Genomic DNA, 26,065 nt, shown 5'->3' on the forward strand with positions numbered 1-26,065 from the left:
ATGAATTTTCTAGGAAAAAATCACCTGAGGAAAATTTCTGACATTTTAATGTCCGCGGTAATACATGGTCTGATACATCTCTAACTACCTCGTGAATCTGGTCTTTAGGAACTCCTGCGTTCTCTGAATATATTTGTTCTTTAGCATAGCTAGTGAGCCCCAAACTGTGCTGTGCTCCCCATCCTCCACTCAAGAATTTGCAGTTAATCAATGGAAGGTGACTTTATTCTGATGTAGATGGATGGGTCCTTTGGGATGACTTGGAGTAGTGAGGGCCCCTCACCCCCCCACCATTCTCAAACAACGAAACACCCTTATCCATTTTATACTTAAAGATTCTTTTAGGAATAGCTTTTTCCTTTATGCAAACATCTCTTAGCCGTGATTCTGAAACTGTGGTGTATATAGGAATTTCCTTGAGAGCTTGGGAAAATGTTCCTAGACTCTGTTCCCTGAGATTCTGGTTTAGGAGGGATACAATAGGATCCCTGGAATCTGCATTTTGATGAGAACACCAAATGAGTGACAGAGTGGTCCCTTTAAACCATGTTTAAAGAAACTAGAGCTGGAATCCCTTCATTCAAATCTCAGCTCTGCCACGTTTTTTATCTTTATAACCTTGGTCAGGTTACTTAGCCACCTTATGCCTCAGTATCCTCATTCTGTATAAAATAGGGATAATAATAAAACCCCACAAGATTGTTGTGAGGATGAAGTTGGTTCATCCACTATCTTGGAATGCTACCTGGACTATTAATTACTCAATAAATGTTAAGATAGATCAGTCCAACAAGACATGGATGCCTTGAAATGGTTCCAATTAGAGTAATATCCTGTTAATAGACTGTTGAGATCAACTAACGAATATATTATTTTACGTAGGTGTGTTGGGGAGCAGGGGATCATTTAAAGGAGTACTTCAGTGGCCTGTGATGGCTCATAGGATGAAAACCAAACTCCTGAATGTGGTCTCTAGGACCTGCAGGTCTGGCCTCTGCTTGCTGCCCAAGCTCATCTCACACCATGCTTTTAATGATTCTCACTGTGATCAGCCCCATTTGACTTCTTTCAAGTTGTCAAAGCCGACACAGCCCCTCCTAGGCAGTATGCATCTAACAGGCCCTTTGCATGTATTATTTCTTATGTCTAAGACACTGTTCCCCTTGCTTTCAATCATTAACTTTTACTCTTCATTCAGATCTTAGCTCAAGTATCACTTCCTCTGAGATACTTTTACTTACTTACTTCACTAAGTTAAGTCTTTCTATTATTTGTATTCATAGCACATAGCTCTTCTTCATACCCCATATAAAAGGTATACTTCAATCTTTTTTCCTCCTCTACTAGAGTCATTGTGCTGCCAGCCAAAAACCATGTCAGTTTGTTTTGTCACTAGCAGTGTTTGGCATATAAACACTCACTGAATATTTGGTGAACAAATGATTAAATTTGGTTGAGGGAAAACCCCTTTGGAATGACATATTTTTGCATAAAATTAGTGGTGATTTGTACAGTCTCGGGAGAGTGAGAGGGCAAAGGAGAGGGATCCTGATGACAGAGGAAGTGGGCAGAAGAGGTTAGAGGTGTTCCAGAAAGGTGGTAGAGAAATCCTGAGATACCCATGGTCCTGAAGGGTGGAAGCAGTTTGGACATTGCTGAGACGGATGTTAATGTTGGATTTGGGTGCCTTAGAGGCAGAACTTGGGTTAGAAACCCTTCCCAAGCTCACAGTGGCACAGAAAGACACACTGGAAAACCAGGATTCAGATTCTTGAAAGAGCAAATTCAACATCAAGACTGCTGAGCCAGAGCTGAGCGCTTGGAGCTAGATGGAAATGGGGTTTGGACTGAAAGTCGTTTGGGAATAAAGGAGGCCCAGGGCTGCTGTTGCTTATTAGGACAGTGAGTGTGGGATAAACATATAGTTCACCTTGGCTTCCAGAGCCAGACATGCATAGAGCAGGCCTCAACCCTTCCCAAATCTTGCTCTGTATCATTAATGGTTTGAGGACATTGGGTTATAGAGACCTTTGGGAAAGAGACCCATGACAATGGGATGGAGAATAATTCTTTTCTCTCTAACTTAAGCCGGAAGCATAGCCTTCTTGAAAATGTGCCATTTTCAGTCTCTAGAATTGAGGGCTTCCCACCGACCCACGTGTGAGAGTGCCAGTATCTGAGCCCCTTTCTGGGTCTGACCGGCCCTGGATCCATTCATTGCTCAGTGGCGGCCCCTGCTGGTAAAGAGAAAGATAGCAGCATATCCAGAGTCAGTGACTTTACCTCTTGGTCTGCAACAAGAATTTGTAGTACGCAGGGGAGGAGTCAGCAGGGACGTAAAATGGGCTGAGGAAATTCTCAGGAAGATCCCCAGTGTCCAGGGCGCCTTGCTAAGGTGCTAATGCAAGAAGCAGCTGCGCCTGAAGACTTTTGTATTTAAAAATCCTACACAAGCTTCCCAGTTGAATCACTTCACTCCAAAGCTTTGCTAGGAACCACAATGCCCTCTGAAAAATGCCACTGCAAACTTTTATTTGGGGAATTTCACAGGTGTTAGATGACAGATATTTTAAAAGCTACCTCACTAATTCTTTAGGTAAGCTTGCAGTACATTTTAATTAGGGGTGGAGGCACACAAGGAGCTGTTTATGTTTGTTTACATGCTGAGTAGGAATCAGAGTACAATTCTCTCATGGGAACCCTGCGGGGCTGCACTCTTGCATGCACACATTTCTGAGTATGAGAGCACGCCTGGCGCACATGTGCTGTATGTACAAAGTGAGGCGCTTACATTGACATTTCTGGACAAAAACTGTATATAAAGAGGAGAGAGAAAGCAAACACAATCAAATAAAAGTAGGATGAGGGGGAGAGATGAGATTGCAGTTGATTGTGGGTCTGGCAGCAGATGTTCTACACGAATCCAACTTGCTGCAGCCAGTCTGTTTCCATGGCAACAGAATCAGTAATTATTGAGCCCAGGCACTCCCCCCTCCTTTTTCCCAACAAGGTGGAAGCTGATGAATATGAACTGTCTCCAGCCCATAACCAGCTCTTTCTTGTTCTTCTAATTTTTTTCCCCCAATTCTTTATAAGAAAGGGTATTGAGGAATACCAAGAGGAGCTATATGTTTATTTATGAAAGAGCACAGGGCACTAAAATTGAAATGAAGTTATTATTTTTCTCTTGTAATACTATAAGAGAAAAGCTCTTCCTAGAAAAGCCGATGATCTCCGAAGATGCTAAATAAATGAGCAGGAGTTTCCCTGAGATGGAGGCTCCGTTTGATTGGCTGATCTTTCCGCAATTCCTGCCAATCGGAGCACCCCTGGGCTCCAGCTCCATAAACATAAGCAAAGCTACATGCTTATTCTACTGGACTGGAAGTGTATACCACTCAAAGGTGTGCGGCAGGTCTCCATTCACATGGCTCAACTGGAAACCTATTTCATGAACAAGCTTACTCGGGGACCATCTGGTATTCCAGCCCATTGTCCTACAGGGGGACGACTCTAAGTCATTTGGGGTGACAGCAGCTTAACAGCAGTATTTGTAGCCGTGAAAGATGGACTTATGGGAGCTTGGTGAGTACACCTCAGTCTTACACATCTGTCCGCTGGTATCAACAGCATGAGCTAAAATGTAGCTTTGTCCTATTGTCTGCCAAGAAAACTATGAATTGGAACAAGCACATGGAAAAACAGGCATTCTGGGTTCCTGTGATGTGTGAGCGTCTGTATTTCAAAGGCTGCATGCATTGCTTGTGTGTGATCAGATTTGCAGTTGACTATGTATTGTATTTGGATATTGGTTTGTCTCATTAGGATTAGTGTGAGAAGAGGAGTTTTGCTTTATCTCCTGGGGTTTGATCCATTTCAAATGAAGATGCTTTCGACATTAAATTAATAAAAGTCAACCCTGTGCATTGCTGGGAAAAGAGAGAAAGGTTCAGGCACAGAGCAGAGCTGTGAGCGGCTTAATTGTGTTGCTCGTGTTTGCATTGTGAAGAGAGATGCTATTACAATGATCTGGCAAATACTTATTCAGACCCCAGCTACAGAAGGGAGCATCTCCTCTGCATGCACTGCTGCTCTCGGCGTGGGGAGTGTGCATCTGAGCTAGAGCATGTCCCTGCCTTTTTCATAAAATCATCTCTAAATTAAAATATGTTCTTTGTCTTTTTAAAAATTAATTGCAAAGATGAATTGATGTGCAGTCACAGAGATTTTAGCTGTCAGAAACCATGCTTTGAAATGACTCTGTTTTGCATCCTTTCAAGCCTCTGGCAACCAGAGAGGGTTTGCAAAGTTATAATCAAGGATTGGCTCTTTGCCAGGGAAGGGATGCTTTGAGCTATTGCTTTGCTCCCTGAAGTTTAATTTTCTGACATTGGTGACCAAATTTTGAATTTCTTTGGGTAGAAGCAGGAAGAATAAGAAAGTAATGCTGTAAACAGGCAATGGAGGGGCAGCAGGGGAAGGGGAAACTCTTTGCCTTTAGGGACCCTTTTAGCTACAAACTTAAAAATATATGTGGCAAGACAGAACTCAAGCATGGAGAAGGATTCCAGGGGAACTCTAATCCTTCCAAATGTGGAGAGGAGAGGAATTGCCTTTAGGGGGGTGCAGAGTGGGGGCTGAACTTGGGGCATCCATCTCTGCCTGAGAACCTCTTTCGAGCATCTCTGCTGATTTTGAGGTTTCATCACTGTCACTTTAAAAAAAATGTAGTTTCTTACCTTATATACCAGAAAGGCTGAGAGAACACTGGTGTCTTCTATACAGTCCACATAGATTCAAATAACAGAGAGAGGAAAAGAGAAAAAAATTGTCACCTGGTTCACAAATCAGTGCATGTGAAATAGTTGTATATGGAAAATCTTATTGTCTTGTTCTTTAAGACAATGCCCTTTTGACAGAGGAGAACATTGTGGGTCTTCATGTGGCTCTAGAATGGAATCTGCCGTGTCCTAAAAGGGACCTGTGATGAGCGGGTAAAGAAACAAAGAAGCTAGGAAGGTTTTGCTTGTAGAAGACTCAAAGCAGGGCAAGGGCAACTGGGCGTCTGGGAGAGACCTTTTACTCTCAGGGCCAGTACCAAAGTGGGGACGGTGCATTAGGAGGGGACAGAGGTTCCCACCTTTGAGCACTGTACATAATGGGAAACCTGGTCACTTGACCTGGTCAGGCCTGCTTGTTAGCTGAAAGACTCTCTTGAAATATGTAGGCTATCCTCTGATCCTGACAGACTCAAGCTGGTGTGCTAAATTGAGAATTTCACCTGATCAGAGGCAAGTGTGTGCATGTGAACCTTCTCTGCTGCACCTCACTCCTCAGTACACCTTGACACATGCACAGTTTTGAGGAAGTCTGGTTTCTCGTGGCTGTGCATTGACAGGCATCTCATTAGAATGACCCTCCATCCTCTTTTGGTCTCTTTTCTCCCCCATTAGTGTTACTTTACATGAGCGAAGTACTGGCACCTGTTGGCAAGAATGAGAAGAAACAGCCTTTTATGGAAGCAGTATAAATGTAAAAAATAATAATAATAAGACTAGTTATTACCCTGTTTTTGGATCATAGAAATTGAAGAATTGGAAAGCTATGAGACTCATCCCTAGCCCTAGGAAGATATATTTATGCACAATCACATATTACTTTGATGACAGCCCATTTCAGGGTCAAGGAGAATCTGTCCTGGGTGAAAAACCAAGAGTTTATTTTGCCCTCAAGTTCATTATCTCCTTTTTGCAAGGGGTCTACTGAATATTGCCACAGCCCCATGTCACTCAACTGCTGGTCCAAGCAGTAGCTTCAGTACCTGAGTGGGGTCCTGCACTTACCCACTGAAGGCTCACTTAATTCTTGATTAAGAAGCCTTGGAAATGACTCTAGAACATGGTTGTTTTCTCCTGAGGTTGAAGGGTTGCTGAAACCAGAGTTGTAGGACTTGAAACAAAAACGTATTTCAGATACCAGAATTAACTGCACCGTTGTGACTGTTCTGTCCACTCCTGAGACAAAATGCTTCTTCCTGGCATTTGTAGGATGTGGGACATATTAGAAAGATAAATGTAAAAATAAAGGAAAATGAATTTCCTTAGATTTTTCAAGTGACATCAGACTTGCCTGATATAAATCAAAGTGAATATAAATATGTTGAATCCAGCCCCTGCAATTCAACACTGAGTGAGGAAATGGTAGAGTTTTGTAGTTCTATCAATAAATGGAAAAGCAATCACAAAGGAATAGCTAACCTGCCTTGAGCATTTACTGTGTGCCAGGCACCTTTCAATATATTGTATGTGGATGTAGTAACTCCCTACATCTTTACAACAACCCCAACTGGACTATTTTTATACCTACTTTCTGGAAGAGGAAATTGAGTCACCAAAATATTAAAGAACATGCCTGTGTTTATGCAGCTACAAACTGGCAAGTGCTTGTTTTCACACATGTTGATTTCCCTGTTTGCAGCGTACACGGGTGAAATGAGTGTAAGTGGAGAGGGAAAGGTCGTCTTCTTGGCTATCAGTCTGTCTGGTGGAGTTAGCCTGCAGGGAGTTGAATTCATCATTGCAATAATTAAAGTCAAATTAGAAAGGCATTTTGGGGTGGTCAGGTGAATTATTAATACCCTTTAGGATAAGAAATTTGACCTAAGTGAAAACCCATCATCAAAATGCCCCATTCATTTACCTCCTATATTACTATGTGATGCTCCAGCTCATCTGGCAGAGCATTTATTTGATTGGTATGAACTGAGTTTCCATGTGAGACCAGCTCCTCCCGGGCCATCTGTGAGAGGTGGAAGGTCATCTGTTCCATGGCCACCCTTTGCTTGCATTCGCCGGGAAAAATTTACAGTTGCCGTAGCAATGGGTGAGGGGTTGTGAAGGGCCAGGAAACAACAGGCAGCTGCTGGTTCGGGGGTGTGCATGACCCACCATGGCTGTGGGAATCACCATGGCTACCATGTTTTCTGAAGACCCTGTAAACAGAAATAATGAGCTCAGCTTAGGAAGAGATTCTCCAAGATTGATGGAGCAACTGAACACTCAGGTTAGGCCTGGAAATCATTGAGTGGCACAGTTCTCAGCTGTTCCCCTCAGAGCAGTTCACTTTGTTACTAGGACCACTCCACTACTGATCTTAAAAGTAGACGGGCTCACCCGGACCCCAGTCACCCTCAGCCTACTTTGAGCCATCCATAGGCAAGAGTTTCTTAGCTCCTCTATTTCTTTTCCCGCTCTTCACAGCTCGCATTTAGGACACATGGCTTCAACCAGAACCTCTCCGTTTCTACATTTTATAAACTGGCATTCCCACTGGAGCCTCCCTAATGAGAAAAGTCAGGGAAGATGTCACCTGCTGGAAGGAAAAAGAAAAACTATTGGTCACTTTGAAATACCTAATTGGACATATAAAAAAATGAAAGACCAGAGCAGATCAGCAAGACCATATGGCTAGACGGAAAAGGAAACTGTGAGAGTCTAGTAGCAGGTTTTAAAAGCATGAATTATTGAACATGCATGTCTAATATCATGCTCTTTCTACTGTTACACTAGGTATACATATGCGTAGAAGACAGTTTTGGTAACTGTTCAAAAAATAATACCCTTCAGGTACAGTATGGCAGATGTCGTTCTAGAATAGCACTGTCCAGTGGAAATACAGTTATATATGTAACTTCAGTTTTTTTAATAGTCACATTTCAAAAGCTTTTTAAAGTCTGTTAATTTTAATAATATATATTATTTAACCCAGCGCATCCAAAATATCACCATATCAACATGTAAGTGCAAAACTATTTATCAAAATATTTACATTCAATTTTTCATGTTGTCTTTGAAATCTGACATTTTGTACTTACAACACAACTCAATTTGTTTATTGAATTTTTGCAGGAAATCTGTATTTAGATTTCATAAAACCTATTGTTAAAAAAAATAGATTCACATACACAGTTTGTTCCAAACATACTTTAAAGTTTCTCAATAACTGAAGTATCAGTTTTTAAATGTAAATGAGTTAAAATTAAATAAACTTTAAAACTCAATTGCTTCATCACCCTCTAGGCATGTGTTTCAAGGCTTCCATAGCCACATGTGGTTAATGGTTCTTCAACTAGATGGTGCAGTGCTGGACTTTCAAAGACCTCCCCTTATACTTCACTATTATGCCATGGCATCGTCATCTCTTCTGCCACCATGAGGCACCTGGGATGCCTGCCCTGGTAATAGAAAGAAACAGAGCATTAGTGTTCACAAGCTTGTTTACTTTGGCCCTTTACCATTGCACATAGTAAACTCATCATGGAACTAAATCTTGGTTTCTCCGTTATACTGTTTGGCATGGGGGAATTGACAAGTAGGCCATTTCAAGTGGGAGAAAGTCAACATTCACCACCTGTGACATTTTTCAGTCCCCAGATGTCTTGGGCCTGCCACTCACCATGCTTTGGGGCTACCTCCCTCAACTCAGTATGTTCAGGGAACATGGATTTAATTTTAATAAGCTAAGCAAACCATGATTGAGAAGGTAACTACTGGAAACAGACAATTCTTTATGAAGACAAGTATACATTGAGGCTAAAGATGACTTAATTGCTGTCCTCTTATTCAATTCTGCAAGTTTTGTTTGACTAGAAAATATTGACTGAGTAGTTCTACCAGTTAATTTGGTCTTAAAATCCTTATTTTCAACATCAGATGTTATCCTATTAGCTATTCCTCCAAAGTTTTTTTAATGTAAAACCAACCATGAAAATGTAATCAGTCTCATCAATAACTAGATCAAAATTATGCTACAAAGTTTTCTTAGAGGCATCGAGTCCCAGCCTCCTCAAGATGTCCTTATATCAGTGATTGAGCCCAATATGCACAGGGAGGGATGAAGTTCACTCTAAGCTTGGGCCCCTGAAACCTTCTGATAATAAAGAGCTCTTTTAGAAATCCACAAAACATTGAAAAAGGAAAATAAAAACACAGTTCAATATCATCCCCAGTATCAGAGATACTTTCTGGTACCACTATACCCATTTCTATCATGTTAGACACAGTTCCCAAGGAGAATGTCTTGTGCATTTAAGCACCCAAAAAATATTTGTTGGATTCAATTGTGTGGGTCTTTTGCAACTTCTTTCTTTTTTGTGGCATGACTTAATCAAATTTTCTGAGGCAACACTGGCAGGCCAAGTAGATTAAACTATAGGCAGGTTTGAATCTAAGAGTGAGATGACTTGCTTGATGCATCTGCTGATATTTGACCAAGCCAAGGACTAAAATGCTCAATCATGAGTAGAAAGATGTGTTGTGAAATTTCAGTGAGTGCAGAGACACCAGGAAATAGCTGTACATCACATAAGTAAAATTATCATTACAGTAACTGTCTTTGAGTTACCACGGAACTTTAAAGCCCACTAATTTGCTAGTTTATTTCAAATAATCTGTGATATTCTAGAAATCCAGGACTATAAAAGTATTTGTATAGATGATAGACCAGTAATCTAGAACCTAAGACCTTGGATTGTTGTCTCTAGTTTAGCAACTAAATTTTGTAACCTAACCTTTTTGCTCCTCAGCATCTGCACATGGGTTAAGAAGAGTAGACTTGGTGACTTCCAAGGTCAAGTATATGTCAGGATTCCAACAAGCTATCCTCTAGGGCCTATGTCCCACTGATCATAACAATCTTTCCTGTTGCACCCAGGCATAGCCTCAGAATCCTTCTTAACACAGCACTAAGCCACCACCAAGCAATCAGAATTGGCTTACAGCTGAAACTGATTTTTCATCCATCTCCTGTGTTGGTCTTCAGCTCTGTGGCCTTTGCAAGACTTTGAAAAGGAACATTCAGGGAATTATCATCAGTATGCAGGTTTCAGGGACAAGGGAACAACAATTCTTTACTCATCCTCCTGCTCAGCTGTTCCATGGAGGTGTTGCCATCTGACAAGGAGGCCTGCAGCCTGGAACTTCGGGAGCTTACTTTTCTTTTCCTTTGAGCTATAAGTGATGAGAGACCTGTCAAGGAGAGCAGTTCACTGGCATCATTCCCAGACCTAGAAGCATAATGAAATAAAGTTTCATTCTGACTTGGATGGAATCTTATAGCTAAACATTTGAGATAGCATTTGCAGCTGTTCTAAAATCCACTTGCCTGGTTGGAATGAAGCACCCATCAGCTAATGGAACGCAGGCCTTCATACTGGTGGCCCAAGTCAGGGTGCCTTGAGGGAAATCATTTCTAACTAGCACTAGCCAGGCCATAGATCCCAGCAGGTACGATGGAGCACACTCATGTCTAATATGCCAGCAATGTGAAATCTGCATTTCAGAAGCTTTATCATATACAAAGAGTGATATCAAAGCAGCAAGTGGTCTGAAAGCCACAAACACTGGTACTTCCCTCAGACCTAGACTACTTAACATTTTGGTTCAATCCGAGGTTCAGACTCTGAGGGTATGTTGATATGGTCCATTGGCTCTCTTTCACAGTAATGGTAGCAGGTCCACACCCTTCAAGCTTTAAAAAGTGGTGGGGATCAAGGGGCAAAAGCCACCATTGTAGATTCCATGAAGCAGGCTCAAATGTCTCTGCAGAGTAGACCAAAGAAGTTTGTAAGATCGCCTTATTGGTGATCTCTCTGTCCTCCCTAAAATTTCCTGAGAACTAGGTAAATAACTACTTAACCTCTCTGAACCTTAGTGAAAATGGAAGTGAAGTTGTGTTTCTCACAGGCCTGTTGATGAATGAAAATTAAATTAGAGTGATGTCTGTGTGAGTGATTACCATTACATGTTATGCAAGGAGACAATTGTATGGAGACAATAAATGCCAGCCATTTATTTTTCGTTTCTTGCAGAATATCTGTCTCAGCTCTTTGGCTATAGGACATTCTCTATCTGAACAACCAGAAGGCTAGGAGGGCACATGCTGTCTGCTCTCAGATCACTCCCCTAAATTCTCAGATACTACCCCAACCCTGATATCCCTAGAGGCCCCCCAGAGAGAAGAGAGCACCGCACATAGTTAGAACCAAAAGTGTGGGGTAGAGTCCCAGCTTAGCACTACTAAGATTAGGATCTTGCCATATTATCTCTCCAATCTAATATATTTTTCTCATGGATAAAATATGGAGAATATCTACTCCATCTGATACATAGAGATGTTTAGAGAATATGATTGACATATTCCATGTGCTTTGTGGATTGTGATGTACAGTCTTAGTATTTTAATTCCGAATCCAGTATCTCCTAACTCAGCCTTGTTTATTGAGGAGGAATAATTGGAAACAGGCTTCTGGACCAGAGTACCAGAAGCTTCAGGATAGTGATGTATACTTTCCTGATTTTAGAAGCCAGTCAAGATTAAATGGTATTGTACTGCTGGGCAGATGCCTTGTGGCATTCAGGAAGGCTGTGACCTGCCATAAATTGGTGGCATTTCCATTTGTAAGTCAAGATGTTCTTGGTCTCTGCAGATGGCCTATAAATCTTCTGGATGGCCATCCTGCCCCAACTCTCTCTTCTCAAAGGCATAATAAAAGCCTTGGAAAACATGCATATTTTTGTTTCTTCCATAGATAGGTTCCCAGCCACTTCTTGGTGCTTTCTTCCCTGCCTCTGCCCCTTCAGTCATGCACTTCACAACCCTGACTCATGTATTCTGTCAAAACAGGAGAAGGGATAAATTCTTCCTTTGTTATAGTTGGTTATCTATTTACTATAAACCTCACCTTCTAGATCTGAAGAAACCTGAGTTCTAGGATGGCAAATAGATTCCATCAGATGACAACTTGGGTGACACTGGTATTGGCTGCCAAGGGCTCCCTCTGGGCTCAGTGGGCCCACGGGCAAGGAGGGAATGGTAGGAACATGCAGTTACCTTCTCGCAGGTGAAGGACCTGAGGCTCAGAGAAATTACCTGACTTGCTAATATGTCTCTGTTAACAAAGAGCAACATTCACATTCCATGTTCAGTTGAATTATTTAACAACCAATATTTGCTGAATGCCTGCTGTGTATCCATCTAGGCCTTGGTATTATCTATGAACATCTGTGGATTAATCTGCATGCAGGTTTATTTTTCATGTAATTGTCAGCCTCAAAATTGGAACTGCCCAGAATATAAAGGCTACAAAAAAAATTTCCAACAAACCACACAATTACATGTGTGTGTGCATACATACATACATATATATGTATGTATGCATTCACTTATGTCCATTTTACATAAAGGAAAAATCCCCACTTTCAAAACTTGGGCTTTTGTAAGGGTTCTCTGAAAACAACTTGAAAGTATTGATGAAAACAAATTGGCCAATAACTGCTCTTGCCTTCTGCCATCCTTTTCCTCTGCCTGCATCTTTGTATGGTCTGCTGGCATAGGGTTGAAAATGAACACCAAAGAAAACCCATAAGAGCAAGACCCCAAGAGCTATACTCACCATTCTAGCTTTTCCAAGCAACCTACAAGATGGAACCTAGGTGAACCAAACATTTTTTTACCACTTTACCTAAGGTTTCTGAATTGTTAGAATGGTCAAGAGAGAAAGAATTTGCAAATATGGTGATCATGAACCATTACAATTCCATGTACCTGGGAAGAGGCATAAGCAGCATGGATAGTAAAATCTCTTAACCCAAAACCTGAGCACTATAATAACTATATAAAGTCATACCAACTGTACGTGGCAATCTGTCTCTCTCACTCATCTCTGGTATAATTGTCCTTCACAAGCTCATTCCTTGCCACTTGCTTCAAGGCCAGAGCAGTATCAGAAATACTCATGTGGTGGTTGTAAGAATTGAGCCCTCTGTGTGCTAGGCACTTTGCATATGCATAGATTCTTTTTAATGGAATTTTCCAAACCTGTTCTTTTCATTCTGAGTGTAGCTATTATTTTTAAATAATCATACTCAGTGGTCCATCAGGATATGGGTTTTTTTTCCCAATTTTATTGAGAAATAATTGACATACATCACTGCATAAGTGTAAGGTGTACAGCATAATGGTTTGATTTACATATATTATGAAATGATTATCACAATAGGTTTAGTTAACACCCATCATCTCATATAGATACAATAAAAAAAGAAAAAACATCTCCCTGTGAGGCAAACTCTTAGGATTTACTTTCTTAACAACTTTCCTGTACATTACAAACCAGTGTTAACTATAATCATAATGTTGAACATTACATCCCTAGTGCTTATTTATCATCTGGTTGACAGTTGGTACCTTTTGACCACCTTCCTTCAATTCCTCCTCCCCTTACCCTCTAGCCTCACAAATCTAATATCTTTTTCTATGAATTTGGTGGAGTTTTTGTTTTTTGCTTTTTTTTAGATTCCACATATAAGTGAGATCATAGAGTATTTGTCTGACTTATTTCACTTAGCATAATGCCTTCAAAGTCCATCCATGTTATCACAAATGATAGGATTTCTTCTTTTTTTATGGCTGAATAACATTCCATTGTATATATGTACCACAGCTTCTTAGGATACAAGTTTTTATCAGAGTGCATCACCTATATACTCAGACGATGGAGGGTGGGAGTCAGGGAGGCCTTAGTACCAATTTTCAGTCTTTATCCTTTTTCCTACTGACAGTTTCTGTGGAGTGTTAAGGGCGATGTTGAAATGCATCAGATCCCTTAGTACAGATCAGGAAACAGATGTAAAGAGTTAGCTTATTATCTACCTAGTAGGTTACAGAGTGAAGTTCAAATCCACGTTCATCCAATTCTGAAGTGTGTATTCTTTTTACTGTTATATCATGCGTCCTTTTCAGCCTCACTGCCTGTGTGTTGATTAATAGCTAATGAAGTAGAAAAGTGGTCTTCAATCTGAAGAGCTCATTTCCTTGAGTGAAGACTTGTCAAGGGAAGGTAGGCATGGATAGTTTTAGGGTAATCCATTTCCACATTCTCAATTTCCGCACATACATTAGAATTGACCATCTTGAGATGGCACCTGGGGCCTCCTAATACCCTTCTCTCTTGGCAAAAAAAGGCCTCCTCTCACCTCCACCAGACCTTACATTGGTATGCTGTCTGAAGTGTACCCTCCTCTGAGAGCCAAAGGGGCATGTGACAGTCCTTTTAAACAGAGAGCTGTAAATGGGTCCCCATTTCATTAAGAGATGCATTCCCAGTGAAATATTTCTCTTGGATTTAATAGTCATCAAAATCTGCATTATATTTCTTCTTATTAGTTTATGCTGCTAATAATTATACTGTTAAACTGAATCATAAAAAATATTTTTTATGGCTTTCTGTTTACAGAAATGTAGTTTAAATTAGATTTTAATATATATAGATATAATCTAATATATGTAGTATATTAAAACAACATAATATATATATTATATTAGATTCTAGTATATATACAAAATACATATAAAATATTACAAAAATGAATATTATAAAATATCAAAAATAAAATATTTTACATGTGTGTATATATATGTATCTACTATGGTTAGTATAAAAACTATGTGTGTTTTTGTTTCAGAGAATATTATGATTAATAATTGACTTTTAAGCATTAAATTCTATTACAATGAAATTCTGTGTGAGTACTATTCAAAATAGAAGGGGAAAAATGGGAAGCACAATGGGAATTGGAGGCACAATGGGAATTGGAGGTCCAATTCCCATTGTGCTTGGAGGCCCAGGTCAGAGGTTGGCCAACAGTGACCTGTGGGCTAAATCCATTCTGCTGTCCATTCTTAAATGTTAGTGGAACACAGCCACCCATTCATCTCCGTGTTGTCTGTCTGCTGTCATGCTACACTGGCATTGCTGAGTAGCTGTGACAGAGACTACTTGGAAAGCTTAAAATAGCATTTGACCTTTCACATAAAAAGTTTGCTGACTGGTATTAGAGGAAGAAAATCATGATGTACAATTTCCAACTATTAAAGAAGAGCTTATTTATGTATTTCTTAATGAGTAATCATGGCTGTCAGATCACTATTGTATGTATACCCTAGGACATGTTTCAAAGAGCGATGTAACACTTTTATTTTTTTTAAATATCAATATTTTAATATACTAAAAATTATGTTCCTTGCAACTATTTCAACTTTAATGAAAAAATTTAACGTCAACTAAAAACAGATTTTAAAAAATTAGTTGAGAGACCACTGTCTTAGAAAACAAGATCAGGGATGTGGCTTCCCATGGCTAAAGGCCATCCCTAGGATGATGGGGGCTTGTTTCTTGCTCTTGGAGCAAATTAAGTCCCATGTGAGTCCCTCTGCCCTCACTGAAGCTGTTCTCCTACAGCCTGGAGGGGTAGCTGATGGAAGTGTGGGACTCTTAACAGGACACTGTCAGGGAGTGGCCTTCTCAATGGCTGGGCTCAGTCTTACAGATCAGAAAAATCCTTCATCAGTCCCTGTTGGCCCTACTGTCAACCAGCTAGGAGGAAGAAAGAACGTGAGTGCCCTATTGGGAGGTGGAGGGCTGGGCCTTTGAGGATGCACCTGCAGGACTGATGGGAGTCTGCGTGGTGCTCCAGCTGCACTCACTTTGGGTTAATTTGCTCCAGGAGAAAGAAGCAAGCTCCCAAGTGGATTTTTAAATCTGCTTAGTAACCTTGGTACATTTTATGGATTGAATTGTGTCCTTTCCCCCAAAAAAATATGCTGGTCTTAACCATCAGCACTCAGAATGTGACTTTATTTGGAGGCAGGGTCTTTACAGAGGTAATTGAGTTAAAATGAGGTCATTAGAATGAGCCCTAATCCAGTATGACTGGAGTCCCTATAAAAAGGAGAAATTAGGGCCCAAGAGATAGACATGCTTTGAGGGAATACAGTGTGAAAAGACACAGGCAGAAGGCAGCCGTCTACAAGCTAAGGAGAGAGGCCTGGAAACGGATCTCCCCTCACAGCCCTGAGGAGGAGCCACTCCTGCTGACACCTTGACTGCAGACTTCTGACCTCCAACACTAGGAGGCAATACATTTCTGTGGCCATACCAGTCCGTGGTATCACAGCCCTAGCAAATTAATGCAGTGCATTCAAAAACATAGTCTCCTTTAATGGATTTCCCAAAGCCCAGGGATTTTTACATTTACAGCAGCTATGTTTTGAAATCAGTGCAGAACACAAATTGTATCAGCCTGCATCCAAAGACAGAAGATTGGAACCAGGGAGGCACTGCTCCTGGCCCCTAGTCTCCTTCCTTCTCCTTGGAGAAGTTTATCAGAGGAGTTAAGATCGACAACTCTGGAGCCCGAGCTCTTGGGTTTAAATCCCACTAGCTATGTGCTTCAGGACCCGGAGGCCTTACTTGTTAAATAGAAAAATAATAGCACCTGTGTTGTTAAGTTCTTGTGAGGACCCACTGAGTTAATAATGTGTGGAACTCTTAGTGCTTAACACATAGTAAGTGCTAAGTAATGAAATGTTCATTGTATCATTGGGGAACCAAAAAGAAAAACCTAAGACCACCCCCAAGGCCCATAAATCACCTAGCAAGTACTTCCCTGGAATTCTGGAAGTTTTATTTGTGAAATTACCATATAAATGTTTGAAGGTTGTTTTTTTTAAATCTCTGTTTGTGTTCTCTCTTGTTTTATCCTGCCTTATTCTTAGAATGCCTAATATTGGAGAATAGCTAGCATGCCTTATTAATCCTTTAAAAAAAAATGTATCTGCTCCAGCACCATTTGGCAGATTTCATCAGTCACTCAAGATTATGGATTAATTTAGTGATCTTTTTACCCTTTGAGCTAATTAGCCTTTGGACAAATACAGTTAGTCACAGAGGCCCAGCACAGCTGACCAAACACATTTCAAAGAGTAAATTCAATGGATAAATAGTGTCAAGCTTAGATCTCTCAGTAATAATGCTTTTCTGAGTTACTGGAAATTTCGATGATCTTTCCTTCCCAACTAGAGTTGAAAGGGAGATTTTTACAACCCTTCAAAGCAAAAGGGAAAATGTGACTAATCAAACCAACTGTCTGCTCCCATCCTAACTACTCTTTCCCCCATTTAAAATGATTTCTTCTCTTATGTTCTCAAATAACTGGCCCAATTTAACTTCACATGACATAAGCATATCCTTTGGGACCCTTGTTTAACAGACAAGGGAGTCTTCCCTAGATCCCCAAATGAAATATAATTTTTCTCTATTTAATTTAATTACCACTACCTGCCAAGACTTTCTCACACCTCCATAAAGCACCTTACACAGTTCATGCTGACCTTGGTGCTAAGACCTGTTAAATACTTGTAGGTACTTTTCATATCCTCTCAGACAGCACTGGTGAAACTCAGTATTTCTAGACCTTTCATTATTTGCTAAAGGAGACCTCTCCAGGCAGTCCCTTTCAAGCCCCCTTCAGTTGAAGTTATTCTCACATGGTAATATCATTGACAAACCTCCCTAGCAAGCCCTTGGTAGTTGCAGAGAGAGCCTCTCCCTGGGATGGAGCCACCCCCTTAGTTGTGGCAGCTGGAGTGTGAGCCCTTCCTGGTGTCCAGCTCTATTAGGCAGGCTCCTGGTCTCTCCCCTGATGTCTCCTCGCATGGATCACACTGTGTATCCGTGATCTGCTGAGTGAGCACTCTTTCTTCCTAATCACACAGGGCAGAGGGCTGGAGGAGAAGGGATTTCAGGGTGAATGACCAGCTCTGACATTGCACAGCCACATCCCTAAGCCACTTGGGTTGTGGGTTTTGTTCTTGCATTTGAGAAAACTGAAAACAAGAAGGAGTTTGACTCTTATTTCAGGAGAGTAGAAGAAGTACAGTCATTTTGCTTTGTCATCAATATTCACTGACACAACAAAATATTTATCAAGTGACTACTAAGTGCCCAGTCCTGTGCTTTGGTAGATGGGAGGAATCCAGAGAGAGTACCATCTAGGCTTTGCTCCCAGTCATCTTAGAAAACAGTGGAAAGCTTACAAGACAGTAAACCATATTGAATAGTATTATCTAGTTAATATCAGAATTGTAAGCTTTGAGTGGACTTAAGTCCTAGGCCACTGTTCTGTAACTAGTACTTTTGGAGGAGTAGCCCCTGGTGAAGAGCCCTGCACCCCACACTTGTGTGGGCCTTCCCAAACCCCATCATCATGTCTGATGTCCAAGTAGTATCTGTCTAAACGAATTATGACAATTTGAGCTTATTATGCAGAATGAACTGTATATATATTTGACAAGGAAATAAGACCAAGAAATATATTTCTTGGCAAAAAAGGTAGTAGGGCAAAGGACAAAGTGGACAAAAAATGTAATAGGACAACATACAGCCTAAAATTCCTCTGTGTGTGTATATTGGGTGTATGAATGTACTTGTGAATAATTACATATATGAAGGAAAAGTCTGGAAAATGAATAAGACAGTGTGAAGAATGGGTAACACTGGAGAATAAGACTGGAAATCTCAGACAGTGACATTTATTTTTAATATGCTATTTATCTGTGCATATTTTTACTGTAAGTATGTGTTCATTTTTAAAAATTTAATTTAATCATCAAAACGAAATCTTGAAAAACATGTACCTTGATAAACTAATAATAAAAATCAAAACCGCTTACTCAATATAGGAAAGCATGTTTACTTTCTAATTACTAGAGAACATAACTAAGGGTTTGTTTGGGAAATAAAGTGGTGATTCTCATCCTTTGATGCACATTATAATCATCCTTTGGAACACAAGGTATTGATTCTTTTAAAAATTGAGAGACCCTGCCCCAGGATCACCCTAACTTTATAAACCAGAATTGAAAGTGATGTTTGATTAACTGTGCTTAAAGAAAACATACACACACCCCATCACCACCACTAACACATTCCCCAGGTGATTCTGATGTGCACTAAGTTAAAACATAGAACTAGAGAGGAAATCAAAGATGACAAAACCTGCCTGCTGTGGCCATAAACATCCTAGGTTAAACTTCGTGTGAAAAGATAAAAATCTTAAACTGGATTGATAAAGAATATACAATAATGTTGTACTCACAAACAAGCACCTACCTAAATGATAAGAAAAAAATTAAAAGGAAAAATATAGCACACAAATGGGAAAAGAAAAGAATAGAAAAGGCAGTATGGACATGAAAATAGAGATTAAGCCAAAAAGCTTCAAGTGGGACAAAGAATCTTTTCAGAGCTAAAACAACCAAATTAAAATAGAAATAGAATAGTCATGAATCTTTGTCCACAACATATCAATATCATCAAAAGAAAATGAAAAAGCTAGAAATACAAGAAGAAATGAGCAAAAATATAGCTGTAATAAAGCATCTTTGCATTATTACTATATTATGTGTCAAATGTACAGAATATTTTAATAATATAACTAAAAAGCATCAGCCAATAGGCTTATATTGAATTGACACCTTACATTGAATGTATGCTGCCTTTTCAAGTATCCTTGCAACTGTTTAAAAAATGTGTCACATGATCAAAGTCTTTAATAAATTCTGAAAGTAGCAGGCTTCTAAATCACTATTGCATCAAATTGGGCATTGAAACTACCATTATAAGCTATTCAGAATAGATGGCAGTGAAAATATAGCATGCCAGAACTTACAAGATACAGCCAAAGCTGTTCTCATTTTGTGTACTTATAGCCCTACAAATCATGTTTTACAAAAAATGAAAATAAAGGAACTAAAGATTTAGCTCAAGTTAGAAAATAACAAAAGAATAAAAAATATGCAATAAAAAATAAACCAGAAAATAGAGAAATAATAGAATCAATAAGTGAATCCAAGAATCACTTCTATGAAATAACTAATAACCATTGACAATTTTAATCAAAGAAAATATAGAGGAAACATAAATAACAAATTTATAATTGAGAATGATATGAAAACAGGCATGGAGGTGACTGAAACATTATTAATGAATTTGATGGGTGGCAGTTGCTAATATACTGGCTAATACTCTTCCCCCCCACCTCCACACACACACAACAAAATAATTATAATCCAATTGTGACTATATTTGAGACAAATTATGTAAATTGTTAGCAAAGCAAATTCTCTTAGTTGGTTGAGATATATGTTTGTACAGTCTTTCTGAGAATAGTAATATGTATCAAGAACTTAAAAACGTCTATGATCCTTGACCCTCTTATTCCAAATTGAGCAGTTTATCATAAGGGAATCAGAATTATGGAAAAATATGCATTGATAGGAGTTGGGATTAGGAAGACTAATGTCATGGGAGCATGATGATGATGTTTGCGGGGGGAAAATGAAAAAATAAAATGATTTAATCTAGATAAAACACGTAATTCTGAACCAAAATAATTCTGGAAAACTGCACTATAATGTTAACACTCATTATTTGAGTGTAGGGATTACAAGTGATCTTACGTTCTTCCATATATTCTTGTGTATCTTCCAAATATTCTTTAATGAGATTGCAATCTTTCATAGACAATAAAGTCACTAAAAGGGAGACATTTTAATATAAAATAATATGAAAATATTTAACAGGGATAACACATATGAAAAACATGTGTGCATAGTATATAAAGACTGAGGATGCCACAAAACCATAATATTCACTGGGTAATTTGTACAACTGACCCTTAAACGATGTAGGGGTTAGAGATATTGACACCCCTGCACAGTTGAAAATCCCAGTATAACTTTTGACTCCTCAAAAACTTAACTACTGATAGCCTACTACTGACAAGAAGTCTTACCAGTAACATAAAAATTGATTAAAACATATTTTCTATGTCATATATATCACATACTGTACTATTACAGTAAAATAAGATAGAAAAAATAAAATTTTTTTCAAATTCTCACAAATCTCCAAGAAATTTCCAATATATTTATTGAAAAAAAATCTGTGTATAAGTGGGCCTGAGCAGCTCAACCCCCCCACCCCCATGTTGCTCAAGGGCCAGCTGTGTACATTCCATGTTCTTGGGATACATATAAGGGGTGGAGGGAAAAGGTGCTAGTAAGGACGTGATCTTTCTCCAAAACCTGAGGTCTTTGGTGTTCTCAATGCTTCTATCATGGGTCTTTTATCATTAATCCCTGGGAAGTCAACTGTTCCTTTCTGGGTACTTGAATCTCTACAGAAAACACCTCTTACCCACCCAGAGACACTGGCTTCTTTCCCTCCTTCCGTCTCTCTCTCTCCTTTCTTTCAGTGTGTCTGAGTTCTTGGAAGTGGTCGGCACCCTCCCTTTACCAGAAGCACAAAGTTTGGCCAACACTCCCCCTAGTGGCCATTTACGAATCTCCTAAAAATAAGTTCCCAAGAGCCAGGGCTGAAAACACGCAGCCTATGTTCATTGAGGCACTCGTATTGCTGCTGGGCTTCTCCTCAGGAGTGTGGCTCAGAAATATGTATTTCTTTTTTAACAAGCAGCCCTAGTGATTAAAATCTTCAAGTGTGGGATCTATTGATCTAGATTATATATTTCTGAATATAGTAAAAAAGAGAGGCAAGGTGAGAAGAAATTCTTGGAAACTAACTTAGCACTAGTTTCCAAAAGGAATAGAGGTCAGATGTTTTTATATTATTTCCTGCAAGGAACACTTCTTAGAACATAGTATTATTTTTATTCCATTTGCTACCTGCAGATATATATGACTATAAATTATAAACAAGTGAGTGAATGAGTGAAACCTGGGCGTTTTTGCTTTATTATTCTCCATATTTCTAAACGTTCTCCATACCTTAGATTTTCCCCAGTTTCTAGACAGCCACTCCGTCTGGAACAGCCTTCTGATTTAACCAACACACTGCTTATCATGTTTTCCAGGTGGTTAATGGGTCTGGTCTCTTAAATAAAACTGGCCCTTGTTTTAACTGGTGTTTCTATTCTGGTCCCTTTTGTAGAATAATTTGTTTCATGGCCAGAGTTTCTGTTCATTATTTCTCTGTAGTCTTTGGTAATCCCTTTTCACCACTTCTTTGTTCAAAACTATCAAATGGCACATTAATTCAATTCATTGATGTTAATCGTACATGCAGGGAAGAGGAGACTGTTCTTATTAATATCAACACCTTACCCAAATCATTTATCATTCACTGGTAAAGAATTAGAGAATAGGTTTGTCATCATTACTGATTGAGAGAGAAAAGAGCCTTCTTGTTGTGCAACCACAGACTGGCAGTTTCCATCATTGCTTCTGTTCCAAGGAGGAATATCTTTGTCATTTGAGACAGCATTATTTGGGGAGCAGCCTATATGGACCAAGTTTTCAGGAACCCCACTTGAAAAACCTGTTTCTTATATTCAGTGCCACACAAAGGATTCCAAGTATAAGTAACCTTCAAGCTAACCCATAGGTTTAGGTCGGATTCCCATTTCACAAATGGTTTTCAAGGTACACAGTTAGGTTGTATAAAAATGACATAAGACTCATGTTGGCAGAATGCCATTGTGGTATGACTTCTGCAATAAAGAATGGCTGAAAGTAGGCCAGATCCTGTAAGATTTGAACGGGTTACGTTCTGAAGCAAGGCAGCCAGAGGTCCTGAAAATTATTGGAGGAGCTGCAAAAAAAATATGGCTCTATTACACCAAACATTTTCCTCTTTTCCTTTCTATTGCCTGACTGGGATGATTTGGCAGAGTTTAAAAATAAATGAGCTGTATTCATTTTTCCTTCAAAGCTTTGCTTTGAAGGCATTCTGTAAGGAAAAAAAGTGAAATACTAACACAGGCAGTATGGGGGGATCAAGACACGAAAATGTAAGCATTCCATCCAGCAGTATGTATTTAATAGCCCAGCACTCCTTATGTGGGGGGGAGATATGCTTGATTCCAATTAAGGTCATATCATACAGGTGAATGTGATGCTTCAAAGAGATGTTAATAATCTGCTAGGAACTGCAGAGGAAATGATGTTTTGAATAGGTTTCAGTAGCATTTGAACATTCCGACTGTCATGTTTACATTACAACATGTAGTGATTGGAGTTAGATATTTTTATAGCAACTGGATTCCAATTTTCAGTACTAACTAGAGATGGGATTCTTTTGCACACTTATCTTTTATGTTAATCATTGCTTTTCACATTTTTTGTTAGCCATAGAACTCTTATTTTAAGCAGAGTGGACCCCTGCATATAAAGCACATGAAAGTGCAATTCTGTGATGGAAACAAGGCAGACATCTCAGAGATTCCCTCACTGAGCTTTACTCCAGTGCGTCCCCCACTCCAACCCAGAGCCCAGTTTGAAAACAGTCTTCTGGGAGAAAGAACAAGGTTTCTTCTCTACAACCCAAGGGGAAAGTGCCTGTAATTATTCATTCATTCTTTTGATGGGACAAATATTTATTTGGTGTCTGTTATAAGCCAGACCCTCTCTAGGCACTTGGGGATGCAGCAATGGATAAGAAGGACCAAGAAACCTGCCCTCAGACAGACACCAAGGGAGACACCAGGCAGCCAGGATGTGAGGGTGCTGTGAAGGAAGTGAAGGATGGGTGGAGAGAGGGGTCCCAGGGGGAGTGATCAGGGAAGGCCTGTCTAGGAAGCCTGAATACTGAGGAAGAGCGGCTACATCCAGAGCTTGGGAAAGAGTGTTTCAGGCAAGGAAAGCCCCTTAAAGCCCCAAAGTAGGAGTATTCAAGGCACATCCATAGGGCAGGCAGCTGGAGCCCATTGATTATGGGGTCTTGGGGGCTGTGGAAGGCAGATAGGTCAGAGGTAAGTAAGCCTGTTCATAGAGCATCTACTAGGTTATGATGGAAATTCCTTGTTTCACATTTTGTTTTAAATTTACTTCTAATCATGGTTTAATTATATATTATTAAACTATAATTAAGCTCTTCATATTTTTATTCCATCAACTTCCAAAACCGCTTTGAGGTCACCCACATAAGTGACACTTAAGCACAGTTCCATTCAGATAAAAGCCAAGACCAAGTAGAGGGAGAAGGGAATAATAGATAGTAGAATTGAGAATTAGAAATATAATTCTGTATTTCATTGGAGGTAGGGTCAAAAAAAGAAAGAAAGTGATGGTTTATATAATTCTATTTAGTAAAAAAGAAAGGCTATCCATTCTTAAGGGAAGAAACTTCTAAGATAAATTCTAAACATAAGGTATTTCCATTGGAACGTATACAAGAAACATCAGTAATTTTCTTAATGAATATTGAATGAGTAATATATGCAAAATATTGATACTCTAGGGAATATAAACCTTAATCAGATACAAATTCTGCCTTCCAGGAGCTTTCAATTATATAAAGGTACATGACAAATGTACATAAATAACTATACTACAAGGCAGGAGCTATAAGATTAGTTTTCAGAGTATCTAGAAATGGATTTCCATAGAACCTTCTGTCAATCACAGGTATAACATTAAAGCATGGCTCTGGAAGCATTTCAGTGTTAGGGCAAAGAGTTAAAGAGACCAGTCATGTTTTTAGCTTTTCTGTAATCCAAGGATTTAACAAACACAAGCCGGGGAAGGTAGGGCAGGTAGGTTCCTTAGGCTGTCTTCCTCTGCAGTCATATCTCACACAGGGCCTGGTCCTCATGCCATTGAAAAGTGACTGTCAGGAGCCTAGGAGGCAGATGACCTGCGTTGCTGATTTAGAGACATACGTACCTTGTGTATCAAATGAGTAGTTGACAAATTGACATTTTTACAAAAATTGAGTAGTGTCTTTTTTCTATAAAAACATGTTGTGTTTTATGTAGAATGAATTCAAGTTTATAGGTGAACATAGAAAATGTAAGTATTACAAAAGGGAAATGCTTGTAACCCATCCATCCAAAGAAAACTCTGTTAATACTGTGGTCTGTGTCCTCTCAGACATTTTCCTGCTTGTGCATGTGCATGGAGAGAGGACCACACCACCTACCCTCTTCTGTAGCCCGCACTTCTCACCTCTTTCAGCTTGGACACATGCTCTTTAATGATATCTTAGTAATCACTACATGACGCTCTAGTGTTTAATTGTGTCATAATTTACCTAACCAATTTTCTGGAGTTGACACATAGTTTGTTCCCAATTTTTCAACCTTAGAATCAATGATGGGATGAACATTCTCTAAGATAACTTTTCCAACTTTCTGTAATACTTTTCTAGAAGTGGAAAGACCAGAGATTTTTGATAACTCTTCTAGTTCTGAGTCACACATACACCCAAAGCTTTTGTTTAAGTCCTTTGCCCATTGACTCTAAATGCAGAAATGCTAAGCTGTCCCTTGCACAGAGGAAAGAGGGCTTCAAAGCACCAAATGAGTCTGTGACATTTTAGATTCTCATTTGTTTTTCCTTTCTTCTTACCCAATCCCATTAATTCCCTTAAATTAATAACCCAAGCCAGAGCTTAGATAGCATTTTCAGCTCCTTCTACTTATTCAACACCTACCACGTACAATGAGTCACCAAGTTTTTTAAGTGCTGACTCCTATAAATGTCCTGAATCCATATGCTGCCTTCTTCACGCCCAGTTCATCTGGCCCTGATCTCTGACTCTGGATCCCTATGAGGTTCCTAAATGCTGTCCTCTTCTAAGGTTGGGCTCAGCCTCTAATCCATCTTTTCCATTTCACTTTAATGTAAATCAGATGATGCCATGCTCTGCTCCAAACCTTGTAATGGCACCCCATTGCTTTTTAGATAAAATTCAAACCCCTCCACTTGTCACACAGGCCTCTGTTTCTAGATCCAGTCACCTGGTCTGAGTCATGAAAATCTGTATGCTTTGAAACCTCCTCTGTGACTTCAGTGTAAGCTGCTTGGCTCTTCACAAGTCCTAAGGTGCGCACTTAGGAGGCACCGGTCTGCTTGAAATCCACTCTAGAGCAGGAAGCCAGCTACAGCTGGGAATACCCCTCAGCCACAGCTTAAAATTATCCAGCACAATGTGATTATTTTAGGAAAAATTTCAAAAGCATTCTGCCAAAAAGCAGCATGTTTGCAAGTATGGATTAGAAAATCATTTCCACTTAGAAGTCTAATTTAATTAAATGACACAATTTTTAAGCTATGAAGCTTTTCCTGCAGAGTCAGGTTTTTTTACTTCTTGGCTAACGCAAAGCAGGTAGTTGAAAGCAACTGTTTCCAGAGACCACCACATGCT

At 39.5% G+C, this 26,065-nt stretch overlaps 1 protein-coding gene across 9 annotated transcripts in view; it reads left to right on the forward strand.

Annotated features, from left to right (window-relative positions):
- ELMO1 (engulfment and cell motility 1) overlaps positions 1–26,065 on the forward strand; it is a 516,082-nt gene that overhangs the window by 384,169 nt on the left and 105,848 nt on the right. The window contains exon 1 of one of the 9 annotated variants that reach the window (XM_017670978.3): positions 3,193–3,585. The exons of the other annotated variants lie outside the window; for them this stretch is intronic. The gene's annotated coding sequence lies outside the window, so the exon portion shown is untranslated. Of the gene's footprint in view, positions 1–3,192; positions 3,586–26,065 lie in introns of those variants that run through there. 9 annotated transcript variants of the gene reach the window in all.

The sequence above is a fragment of the Manis javanica genome, chromosome 6 (genome assembly GCF_040802235.1).
Source record: "Manis javanica isolate MJ-LG chromosome 6, MJ_LKY, whole genome shotgun sequence".
NCBI lineage: Eukaryota > Metazoa > Chordata > Mammalia > Pholidota > Manidae > Manis > Manis javanica.